This window comes from Balaenoptera physalus (assembly GCF_965194825.1).
Source record: "Balaenoptera physalus genome assembly, chromosome: 7".
NCBI classification, from domain to species: Eukaryota; Metazoa; Chordata; class Mammalia; order Artiodactyla; family Balaenopteridae; genus Balaenoptera; species Balaenoptera physalus.
Genome location: NC_138886.1, coordinates 100,770,203 through 100,783,443, shown reverse-complemented (window position 1 = coordinate 100,783,443; position 13,241 = coordinate 100,770,203). Strand labels below are relative to the sequence as shown.

The 13,241-nt window shown below is 37.7% G+C and overlaps 1 pseudogene across 1 annotated transcript in view; it reads left to right on the top strand.

Moving 5' to 3' along the window:
* Window positions 1–2,475: 2,475 nt before the first annotated feature.
* Window positions 2,476–13,241, top strand: part of LOC309665133 (receptor expression-enhancing protein 5-like) — a 113,216-nt pseudogene continuing 102,450 nt past the window's right edge. The window contains exons 1-2 of the transcript XR_014268453.1: window positions 2,476–3,401; window positions 10,907–11,034. The product of XR_014268453.1 is annotated as a receptor expression-enhancing protein 5-like (transcript). The remainder of the gene's footprint in view (window positions 3,402–10,906; window positions 11,035–13,241) is intronic.

Below are 13,241 nucleotides of genomic sequence, written 5' to 3'. Positions count from 1 at the left end.
ATAAGTACATAGTTAAATATCTTGCTCTGCTCTGATTAACAACTTTAAAAATGTGTGGCCAGAGTTCCTATCAAAAGAGATGCTGGAATAAAGGAATGTTATAAACATTCTAACATGACTCCCCCCCACAAATTCTAAATGATAGTGATCATGAAATTCCCATTTTCTGGTTACACAGGTCGAAGAAAGCACCATATCCACACATTGTCATCTACCTTTTGCTTACTTTGAAAGGGCCAGTGCTCAGGGAAAAAACATAACATCACAAATAAAATCCTTATTCCTCCCAAACAATAAAATGAGAGCAGTTGCTAACTGTAAAATTGTTTTCACTCTCAGTTAGCCACTCCCCCTATTAGAGTGTGGCCTTTGCCCACGCTGCCTTTCCCCATGTGCCTCCTGAGCGGAACAAGCCGGGGGCAGGTTGGACACCAGTAAGTGTTTATATAATGAATGAATGAGTCAAGCGTACTCTCTCCCAGGATGCATTTTTTTAAATAGATTCAGCATTTTAAAGTTTAATGAAGAATGGCTTAATAAAGATAGGCAAGGGTACAAAGGTTGTGTGACATCCTCAAAGCAATTAGGACCCCTAGTGGTTGGGGAGGATAGCTTATTGACATCCCAGTGTTAATGGGGTACCAAAGTTGGTACAGTCTGGCATCCCTGCACAGGGGCATCTCTCCTGATCCTGATAAGTCATGTGTATGACTCTGGATCTAGACTCTTCAGAGCTCTCACAGGATGCATTTTTGATCACCCAGAATGAAAGTCATTCCTCCCAATTCTGCATTTCCGGAGCCCCTGGTTTGCCCGTGGCCAGTGGTACTTGAAGGAAAAACAGTGAGTGTTTCTCTATATTTTGAACTCCTTTAGGGAATAGCTCTATCTTCACATCTCCTGCATCCATCACTGGCAAATAGTCACTGGAGAAAATTTTGTAAGATGTTAATGCTATTGCCCATTAAAAAATACAGAACCCTGTATAGAAAATAGTCAGAAAATTACCCTGATGATTGTTCAAATATGAGGCACAGGAATTTAGGAGTTCACAAAATACAGAGAGTACTGCAGGCTGAGATAGTCATGATGTAGGCCTGAGATGGGCCGTGAAGAAAGCCTCATGTTATCAACAGGTTGAAGAGGTAAGGAGAATGTTTCTGGAAGCAGGAATAAGATGAACAAAAGCATGAATACTGAAAGCACAGGAAACAGTGAGATGACCTTGGAGACTGGGGTGGAATATTCCATTAGAAGAGAACTACGAGATGATGAAAAGCATAAATTGTAAATTGCAGGGACAAAGGCTTTCACATTTGGATCATCACAGTTTTCTGAAAATATTTGAGAGAATTTCTTGGAAAGCTACACCAGCATCTCTGTTCAAGCCCTTCTTGGAAGCATCACTCTATTTATTTATTTAGTAGGTTTGCAGTTGAATTCTAGGAACATAGCCTTAGAAATGTGAACGGAACCAGGTTTGTCATCAGATTCTCATCTAGATAGGTTTCTTGGTTAACATTTTCTCACCACGACCATTTTTATTTTACTGAAGTAAATCTCTGTAGTGGATAATTGCTAATGTTATACTAACTATTTCTTTCAAAAGGACAGCCAGATATTTACTGGTCCCCTACATTCTGTAAATAATTTACAGAATAAATTACTTATAAATTCTGCCTTTTCCTGGAGCATTAATGTTAGATAAAAGTGGTTGAGGTTAACATGAGTTAGGATATTTATTCGTACTACTGAAAATATTAGTATTCTTAAATAGTGAAAGTAATATACCTTTATAAGCCTCATCAACATATGTATTTATTTCCTAGGACTGCTGTAACAAGTTACCACAAACTTGGGTGGATTAAAACAACAGAAATTTATTCTCCCATAGTTCTGGAGGCAAGAAGTCTAAAATGAAGGTGTTGGCTCTCTCTGAAGGCTCCAGAGGGGGACTCTTTCCTTGCCTCCTCCTAGCTTTTGCTGATTGCCAGCAATCGTGGGCATTCCTTGGCTTATCGATGCTTCACTCCAGCCACTGCCTCTGTCTTCGTGTAGTCTTCTCCTCTGTGTATCTCTGCCTGTGTTGCTACTCTTCTTATCTTAAAGACACCAGTCAAGGACTTCCCTGGCGGTCCAGTGGTTAAGACTCCACACTTCCACTGCAGGGGGCACGGGTTCAATCCCTGGTCGGGGAACTGAGATCCCACATGCCGCGTGGCCGTGGCCAAAAAAAAAAAAGACACCAGTCATATAGGATTAAAAGTTTACTGTATTCTGTATGACCTCATCTTTAATTGCTTTACAGTGACCCTATTTCTAAATAAGGTCACGTTCTGAAGTTAGGACTTCAGCATATATTTTGGGGACACAATTCAACCTATAATATCATATTTGTATGTTTCTTATATATATTTTTCCCTCTCCAAACACGTGTCACTCGATCTAAAAATACTGTTTAAATGACATATAGGATAATCCAATTGCCTTATGTGACCGTTCTGTCTTGCAGTTGGTATTATGTTTTCACTACAGAGACCAAAATGAGATCATCCTCCTCCACCTTCTTTCCTATGACAGATTTAAGTTGCAACGGAGCCACCTGCTTTTAGCTTCATTGCATTAATCTCCTTCCCCCAGGAGAATGGAGTTCTCTTGTAGGAGGCCTACTTTTTTCACTTTTATAATAAGAACACATTAAAAGCTCATTCTCCAGCTTTATATGTTTCCCCGATGCTCTCCTTATCCTATTTTTGTAAATGACTTTAGTATTTGTCTGTCTGGGTCTATCCACCATCCATGTTAATGATGACTATTATTAAAGGTACACATCCCTTGTCTGCAATTCTGAATTACAAAATATTCTAAAAGAAACAAGGACTGTCACGATGTAAAAACCTGGCTGGACCTGAACTCAATAAACAGTAAAGCCTAACTTGCTTGATAATATTTATAAAGTTTTTATCCTGTTGAATATAAATACTCATAAGTTTTTGCAGAAATCATAATGTATATGATTACCACCTAGCAATCAATATGTGCATATACATGATGTGACCATTCTAACACATGAAAAACCCTGAAGTATGAATCACATTTGGCACCAAGTACTTCAGATCAGGGGCTGTGGACCTAACCTACCAATCACTGAAAGTCAGTTGTGCATATGGATTGTAGTTTGGCCTCTGTTACTTATTAATAAATGTTTTACACTAACTGCGATTAAAGCAATTAATGTAAAGCATGTATGAAATCTCCACTTACGAATGCTATGTTCAGAAGAAAGACCCTGTTATTAAATAAGAGTGTGTAATTTTTTCTTAATTACTCAAGAAACTTTACTATCTATTACATTTCAGGCAACAGCATTACCTCCGGCACATACTCTTATGAAGTGCATGGTAAGTAACCTCGGTTAAGCATCATTCATGTCATTATTCAAACACTATAGAACTACTGTTTACACTAAGAGAAACGGCAGATGTGTGCGAGACGTGGGTAATTGTGCTTCTGCTTGTTGTTTGTTCATCTAAAGAACTACCTGTCTAATAAGGCCAATGTTCAGAAGTAGCAATAGGATAAAAGATGACTCAGAAATCCAGCCTAGCAGTGCTAGACAAACCTTCTGGGGCCATAAGTTTTAGCAGCCTGTTTCCTGCCAGTAGAATTTTAGCGTTTTGATCACCTCCTTTTATTTTGTACTATGTCTTTTTCAGTCCAAGCTGGCAAGATTTTTACTGATATAACTTTATCAAGAATTTGTGGGTCTCATTTCTCCAGAGTAGACATAACAGATGGCCAATAGGCACATGAAAAGATTCTCAACATCATTAATTATTAGAGAAATGCAAATCATAGCTTCAGTGAGGTACCACCTCATACTGGTCAGAGTCGCCATCATTAAAAAGTCTGCAAATAACAAATTCCAGAGATGGTATGGAGAAAAGGGAGCCCTCCTATACTGTTGATGGGAATGTAAATTGGTACAGCCAGTATGGAAAAGAGTATAGAGGTTCATCAAAAAACTAAAAATAGAGTTGCCATATGATCCAGCAATCCCACTCCTGGGCATATATCCAGACAAAACTATAATTCGAAAAGATACATGCACCCCTATATTCATATCAGCACTATTTACAATAGCCAAGACCTGGAAACAACCTAAATGTCTATCAACAGATGAATGGATAAAGAAGATGTGGTATATATATATGATGGAATATTGCACAGCCATAAAAATAATGAAATAATGCCATTTGCACTTACATGAATGGACCTAGAGATTATCATACTAAGTGAAGTAAGTCAGAAAGAGAAAGACAAATACTATATGATATCACTTATATGTGGAATCTAAGATACGACACAGATTAACTTATCTATGAAACAGAAACAGTCACAGAATAGAAAACAGACTTGTGGTTGCCAAGGGGTAGGAGAGGTGGGGGAGGGATGGATTGGGAGTTTGGGATTAGCAGATGCAAAGTAGTATATATAGAATGGATAAACAACAAGGTCCTACTGTATAGCACAGGGAACCATATGCAATATCCTATGATAAATCATAATGGAAAAGAATATAAAAAGGAACATATATGTATAACTGAGTCACTTTGCTGTACAGCAGAAATTAACACAGCATTGTAAATCAACTTCAATTTAAAAATATAAATAAATTGACCAACAAGAAAAAAAAAGAACTTGTGGGTCTCCCATGGACTTCCCTGGGGCTGACATCTGTATTTAAAAGCCCTCATGTGTTTTTTAGATAAGCCCTTCTTTACCTCTTGTTTCTGCTCTGAAGGCTGAGGGACAATATACTTTAGGTTTTTAGAGGCCTCTGGTGTCACTGAGAGGATCTGAGGACACCTGAAAGGCTTTTTGAATACTCTGAGCATTTGAGTATTGCTCAAATGGATTGTAAAAAATTATAAAGTATTGTAAAAAATTGGCTTTTTTGCTATGCCGTCTGGAGGATTTTCAAAATCATCAAAACTTGGCTCCTTTTTTAAAATAGTTCTTCTCCCAATTAATTTATCTCTCTCCTCTCACATTTTATTGTAAATAGCAAGAACACACCAGAAGGAACCTACATCTTTTCTTGGAAATCTCCTTAGCTATAGAAGCAAGTTCATCATTTATAAGTTCTACTTCTCAAATAACTGCAAGAGACAGTTCCTGCAAGCTCTTGAAACTACATAACAAGAATCCCACTTCTTTCAGACTCCAGTAACATTCTCTTCACTTCCTTTTGAGCCCTCACCAACAGCATCCTCAATTCCCAAATTTCTACTAACAGTCTATTCCAGGCAATTTAGCTGTTATCTCACGCTCCTTAAAATTCTTTCATCCTCCTCCTTCTGTCTGCATCCACGGTCACTCTCACATTTTTAGGTAGTTGTTACAGCAAGATAACATGTCCAGGTACCAAATCTGCATTATCTATTGCTGCTTGATAACGTATATTTACTAGCTAGTAGCTTCTGTAGGTCAGGTTTATCTGTGTCCTTTGCAAGACTTCAGTGAAAGTGTCAGCCAGGTCTGGGTTCTCATCTGGAAGACCGAATAGGGAAGGATCTGTTGCCAAATTCAATCAGGCTACTGGTAGAATTTATTTCCTTGTGCTGTGGGGCTGAGGGCCCCAGCTTCTTCCTGGCTGTTAGCTGGGGGCTGCTCTCAACTCCTGGCTATGGGGTCTCCCCAAAATGATCACATACTTCATGAAAGCCAACAGGGGAGAAAACCTGTAGTGCATGCCTATTTTTTTTTTTTTTTACTCCATTCCTTCATTATATGTCTTCTCCTAACCTCTCTTGTCTATTTTTTTTCTCTTTCATTTCTACTTTCATGCTGTGGCATTTATGATTTCCAAAGTTAAACCAACTCAAATTAGTACAGGCAAATGGGAAATTCTGCTGTACAGTGGGAATGGGAAGACCCAGCTGAGCTTCAGGGGCAGCAGGAAGCAAGGTTCTCCACACAATCTTTCAGTCCCTCCCTCCTGAAGTTCAGTCTCTGCCCTGTGGTAGGAGTCTTGCCTCTTGCAAGCTCTGAGTTTTACATCTTCCAGCTTCCACTACCAGAAAGGCATCTTTTCTTGCTCTCCTCTGGTTTAGAAATATCTTAGAAGAACACTCTGCATACTCAGCCTTTGTGGAAAGCAAACTTCAAAGGAAGGGGTAGTAAGACTGGCCAGCTCCGGTCTGACCTCACCTTGGTTTAAGCACATGTGGCTATTGGGAAGCCATCTAGGAACATTGTAGCCCTATGCATACGGGCAGGGGTAGCGGTTTTAACCATAAAGGCTGGGTGCTGAGAGGCGACACCATCGCATCACATGCTCTTTTCTTTCTTTCTCTTTCTCTCATCCTGCCCTTTCCTCTCTTTATTTTATGTTTTCCTTCTTCAAATAGATTATTTTTCTTTTCCTCCCTGTTCCTCTTTCTTGTACAATGAAACAGATCTAGGCTACCAAGGACATCTAAACTAATTCTGTTCCTATAATTCCCCATTTAGCTGCCTGGAATAATAAGAATTATTATGCCCACTTTAGGAAGTAGTTTCCTTCTGTCCATCTGTCAGCCCAAGCAGATGACTCTCACTGCAGTTGACCTAAGGAACCTTCCTGCTCCTGTGATGGGGCAGCAGCCAGAAGCCTGTGTCCTCCTGGTCGGCATCAGCCTGGAACACAGGGCATAAGAAATCAATAAATAACAGCCAGCTGCTGAAGACTTTAGAGAACCATTATTTAATCCTTAATCTGTACTTTCTGCAGTAATTAGGGCTTTGTTGTTTTCATTAAAAACTCATCAGAACTCTAATTTAAAAGGTTATTATAGCTCTTACGAATTCAAGATGGGAGTTATTATTCTGAATACATTGACCTTGTAAAATTTAAGTGGATTCTCTTATGTAGTTTCTACATGTAAGAAAAAGTTTTCTTTTCTAAGAACAGGTTAGAAAAATATATTTGAGGAAAATAAAGAAATTACTTTAAATATATATGTTTTAATTTTAAAAAGTGTTACATTTAAAATGTTCTTTTATTGTTTTTTAGACTTGAAGAAATATAAACTAGTAGGTTCTTGGAACAAAAGTAAATATTATTAGTAAATCATTTGCAACTTATTTTGTAAATGACTTGCAAACAAGAAAATAATAGAAGGTCCTACTGTATAGCACAGGGAAGTATATTCAATATCCTGTAGTAAACCATGATGGAAAAGAATATGAAAAAGAATATATATATATATATATATGTATATATATAACTGAATCACTTTGCTGTACACCAGAAACTAACACAACATTGTAGATCAATTATATTATACTTCAATTAAAAAAGAGAAAATAATAGAAAGTGAAGATTATTACTAGAATGAACCGAGTTACTATATTGAAAGAGACACAGAAAGTTTCAGTGTCTGGGAAAGCTATAAAAGTAGTTACAAAGATTTAGATTACCAAAATGACACACAAAAAATTGAAAACAGAAGAGATGGGGAATCAGTTTTTAGCTATATCTGCAATGTTTTGTGAATTTTAGAAGATCCAAAGTGTTAACATGCTAGCACTATTTTGGGGTTGGTTTAAATATCCCATAATTTAAAATAATGGTAAGAGATATATTGAATGCAGATCTGAAAGAGCTAATAAGTTTACTTCATGTGACTAGGTAGCTCATATGGCCCATATATTTGTAGTAAAAAGGGGAAGTCAAATTGCGGTGAGAAAAAACTGTAGTTAAATATAAGGGAATGTAGTAGATATTCAACTAAAAATAAAGCCAATTTGGTGTTTTGGGGGAGAGAGAAGTTCATCTGAGAGAGATGTCATGATTTATTTGATCATTTAAATAGAGAAGGTTATTTCAAGTCAAGGATGCTAAATTACTCTAACAGAGTTCCTGTTCATTTCTACCTGCTGGGGTTTCTGAGTGACCTTGCTTTTGTGGATAATGAGTTGTTGACTCAGACACAGCTCAAAGAGCTCCAAATCTCACATCCCAGGAAGAAGCTGCAGAAAGGGGAGGTTCTCAGAAGCTCCCCCCAGCCATTGCATCTTCAAGGCCTGGCTTGGGTGTCAACAGCCAATATTACCAGCTCCAGGCCCTACTTCCAGACTTGGTGGTTGACCACTTAATATGCCCTCACAGAGCACTACTAAAGCATTATGAGGCCATAAAGACTCAGAGGTTGACTCACCACAGGGAGCCAAGGGGGTCCCTCCTCTGTAGGACTTCTGTACCTTGAGAACAAACACACCTATGATTGCGCTTAGCGTGAACTGCAGCCATTTTTCCATGTGCATTCTGGAACTGATATTCCCCAAGCCTCAAGCTCATTATAGTTCTGTAATAAAGGTATGTTGAGATAAATGTAGAAAAAGTTATTGCATTCAAATGCATCTCAACCCAAAACAGAAGTGAGGGGATACAGGACACTTAGCCAACAGAGTGTGTTGCATGTGTGTTGGAGCACTAACTCCAGGTACAAGAGGGAAAAAATAGACGATGTAAAAGGGTGAGGTCATGGAAATATAAGAGAGAAGGGGGAACAGTTTGCTACCAGCAGCAGATCATGAGGGCCATTGGCATAAATTCTGGCCAAGACTTGATAAAAAACCCCTAGGGAGCACCTTGTAGGAGAATCACTTACCTGTTGGGGGAGAGAGACAGAAGGACATCTAAAAGTAAAATCATCAGAGATTTGTACAAACCAGGTGGCTACTGCCCTCATGCCTCTCCCTGTGGGATTTTCTGTGAAATGTCCCTCCATCTCTGTCTGTTACAATTCTACCCAACTTTGATGGCCCCACTCTTCCAGATAACTGTCTTAACACACTCTTTTCTTTTCCTGAACTTTAGTATTTTATTTTTACTTCTCACATTTATTTCTCTTTTACCATACTCATCCATCTCTTATATGGATCATGTAAATTCTCTTATTTAAACTCTAAGCTCCATTGAGGCAAGGGACGTGTTTATTTATTTCTCCAGTCCTGGTTCCTAATCACTTGCTTTGCAAAGTTAACAAAAACTAAGTAAACCGAATTGTCACGTATGTTCATGGGGGTGGGATAGGGATAGCAGGAGGTAGAAGTTTAAATATGTAATAAAAGAAATATAGCAATCTCAAATCATGTTCATCAAAAATATAACTTTAATTTTTTATCTAATGTGTGGTCACTGAAGTGGTATAACTCTAGACAGCAAATGATCAAGATCTGCTTTCTGAAAAAGGTGTCTCTGATATAAATGGAATGGAATATGGCAGGGTCCTGCAAGACACAGCTTTAAAAGACAGAAAATAAGGAAACAATCCCATTTATCATCACATCAAAAAGAATAAAATACCTAGGAATAAACCTAACTAAGGAGGCAAGAGTCCTGTACTCCAAAAACTGATGAAAGAAATTGAAGACAACCCAAACAGATGGAAAGATAAACCTTGTTCGTGGATTGGAAGAAACAATACTGTTAAAATGACCATACTACCCAAGGCAATCTACAGATTCAATGCAATCCCTATCAAATTACCAATGGCATTTTTCACAGAAGTAGAACAAAAAGTTAAAAAAAGAAAGATAACAGATTACTCACTTAGGGAGGATAGTAATTCAGGTTCTTTTGATATAAGTAACAGAAGTTAAGGTTGTCAATGTTTCTTTTTTAAAGGACATTAAAATATCTTGCCATTCAGAGAACGCTGTGAACACCGAGTTTAGGAAGATGGGAAGCAAGTGGCTTGGGCATCTGCGCCTGGAGAAAGTTCACTGGCATTTAACTCACTGAGCTGCTGCTTTTCTGCATTCAAGGGTCAAATTCTAGTAGAGAGGATGGGAGTTGGCCAGCTTGGATTAGATATTCTGCTTTTCTCAGATAACCACAGGGCAGGAAGGTAGCACTTAGGGAATTGTGAACTGTGCTGCCTCCCCCAGGGAGGGTCTATGACAAGCAACTCTGGATCTACTTCTCCCAGATAAAAGAAAAGGAATAAACTAGACCTGTTTCATGAGCTTCCTTACAGTTTCCTCCACCCATTTGTTTGAAACTCATTCCTCTCTTTTCTGTAGTAAATAGAAGTAGGAAGCATGAAAGGCTTAACCTACCTCCATCAGGCAAGCTCCTTAAGCATCGCCCAGCCTTGCTGTCACCTCACTTTAGTCCCAGGGGCAAAATGGACCTGCCCCTTGTATTCTTGACAATTTTCTTTAGATTAGCCCTGGAAGTTTTTTACAAGGCTCAGACATTTTGTAGTCAAAATGCTCCTTGACAGCTCTATTTAAGACAAAATAGATATTCAATAGCATTAAGATGAGATGAATCTTAACTATGTATTACTCTTATAAATAAGAATGTTGTCTTTTGAACTGTCGCCCTCCCTGCCTTAAGAAGTGGTGACTCTGTAGAAATTTTTTTAATGCTTTTTGTCAATAATTTATTTTTAGACACTCCTATGTGAAATAGTTTTAAGGTAAGTTGATCAAATTTTGTTTTAAACATATAGGATGTGACATCAGTATGTCCCCTGAGCACTCTTTATGATAATCTACTGACAATAATAGATAAGTAAATGAAATTGGAGTTTAATTGTATTTAAACACTTCTGGCTATTATTTTGCATTTTAAAAAGCTACTTATGTAACTGTGATGGTTAATTTTATGTATCAACTTGACTGGGCCATGGGGTTTCCCAATTAAACATTATTCTGAGTAAGTTTGTGAGGGTGTTTCCAGATGATATTAGCATTTAAATCAGTGTGCTCAGCAAAGCAGAGAGCCCTCCCCAATGTGGGTGGGCATAATATAATCCACTGAGGGCTTGAATAGAACAGAAAGATAGGGGAAGGTTGAATTCTCTCTCTGCCTGCCTGCTGAGTTGGGACATTGATCTTCTGCTCTCAGGCTAAGACATACCATCAGCTCTCCTGGTTCTCAGGCTTTTGGACTCCGAGTGGAACTACACCACTAGCTCTCCTGGGCCTTCAGCTTGCAGACTGTGGACTGTGGGACTTCTCAGCCTCTGTAATCATGTGAGTCAATTTCTCCTATTAAATCTCCATATATATATGTAAATATACACACTTATCTGATTATATATATATATATATATATATACATACACACACACATGTATCTGATTGGTTCTGTTTCTCTGGAGAACCCTGACTAGTACAATGTACAATCACTATGCATGACACTGGCTTCTCAGTTTAACTAGATGGTGAAAGGAATGGGGAACGTTGATAGAAGAACTAAGAAGCTCTCGGTTACATTATAAAGTGTGTGACTGTTGTTTGTTCCTGTTCTGAGCAAACACATGAGCCCTGTGGAGTTGCATGTGACCTCCTACGTGAGTCTCACTTTGGACAGCAGTGATTCAGAGCCTTTCTGGACTATATTAGTTGCCTGAAAATATCTCCCACCACCTCTCTCCCTGCTACCACCTGAAAAAATGCCCCCCTTTTCTCCAGAGGAAAGAAACCTTTTCAACTGTGAATTTTTCTCCTCTAGGTACCTGGGCCTTTCAGTTTATCTTTCAGATTCATACCTATCTGGCTTTTATAGGGCCCAGGGCCCAGCAAATGTAGAGCCAATTCTGGAGTCCATTAATAATGTCATTTTGACCTATGTACCTTTCACAAGGCCCCAGGCGTAGACAGACTTTTCAGGAAGGACATGGCCTTAGGAAGAAACCAACTGCCAAAAGCTGGCCATGTACACTGCTTTCAGGCAAAGAGCCCTCAGATTCTGGATATCAGCTTTTATCTAAAACATTTCACCAGTGAACATTCTATGTGAAAGGCAGTAGATGCCTGAATTTCTCAGAGCAGACTCCCTGAAGTATAGTTTTCTTTTTCAGATAGAGACACTGTGTGTACATTGGTAGAAAATGTCCCTGTGGGCACTCAATACATTTTATTTGATTGGACTGTGTTTTTTTTTAATCTTCACTAGGTGTTTAAGTTAATCTTTTAGCAGCTTGCTTTTATTGATGGATTTTAAAAAATGAATTGGTTTGGGGACCAATATTTATGATTTCTTAATATCACAGAAAAGTAAAAGCACAGTTTTCAGACTAAATTAATGCCTGACTTGGGACTTTAGAGTCATACAAAACAGGCTTTGAAAATAAAAACTGGTTATAAACTGTGGATTTGGGCAATTCAACTTCTGCAAACTCTAATTTCCTCATCTATAAAATAGACATAATTTTTGTGGCGATTAAATAAGAAGAGCTGTTTAAATAGTTGTGCTCAGTGTTTGGCATACAGTAAGAGTTTTCAATGCTGTTTTTCTTCCTCTTTTTAGCATTATATTGTTATTAGTATTAATATTACTGTAATTATCTGTCCCTTCATTGTTCACATTTTAATACTATTAAAAAATGGGCAGCTATTCTTTTTCTAATATCTTTTTTAAAAATGGAAGTATAGTTAATTTACAATGTTTTGTTAGTTTCAAGTGTACAGCTAAGTGATTCAGATATATATATATATTCAGTTATATATATATAATCTTTTTCATATTATTTTCCATTATAGGGTATTAAAAGATACTGAGTATAGTTTCCCTGTGCTGTGCAGTAGGTCTTTGTTGTTTAGGGCAGCTTTTCTTATCAAACAGTTGGTCTATATTACCTCTATCCAGTTTTGCTCATATATACAAAATGTCATAACATAAATATATACATCATGTAATGAAACTGATGTCATGAAAATGGTTGATCTTGCCTTATTTTCTCCAAATCTTTTAGTCTTGAAAAAGCAAATCAAAAAGAATTCGTAGAGAAAAAAGTCAAAGGAAACATGAGATCGTGTTTGATGCACTCCAATGAATAAACACACGTCTAAGGACCTGATGCGGTTCATTATTTGGAGATGATAAAATGTCCTAAAACTCATGTCTCATATAATATCACAATATACTACACCATGGGCACATTTCCCCATGTCTTCTATATTGCTCTAAACTCATAGACTTCTATTTCTGATTTTTTCCTCATAACTTGATCCCAGAGAGGATGAACTTGGAGTATCCTTTATTTTGGTGGCAATAACTTCCTTTTTAAACCCTTATTCCAATATTGCAAACCTCCTTCCTAAGTCTCTATTCTTACTTTCTCAAGTTATGAAGCACATTCAATTAGAGAAGGGCAAAAAACAAGAAACATAAACTTTAGAAATAAAATAAAATTATCATTATTTGCTTGTTGAAAATGCAAGACAGTATCCTGAAA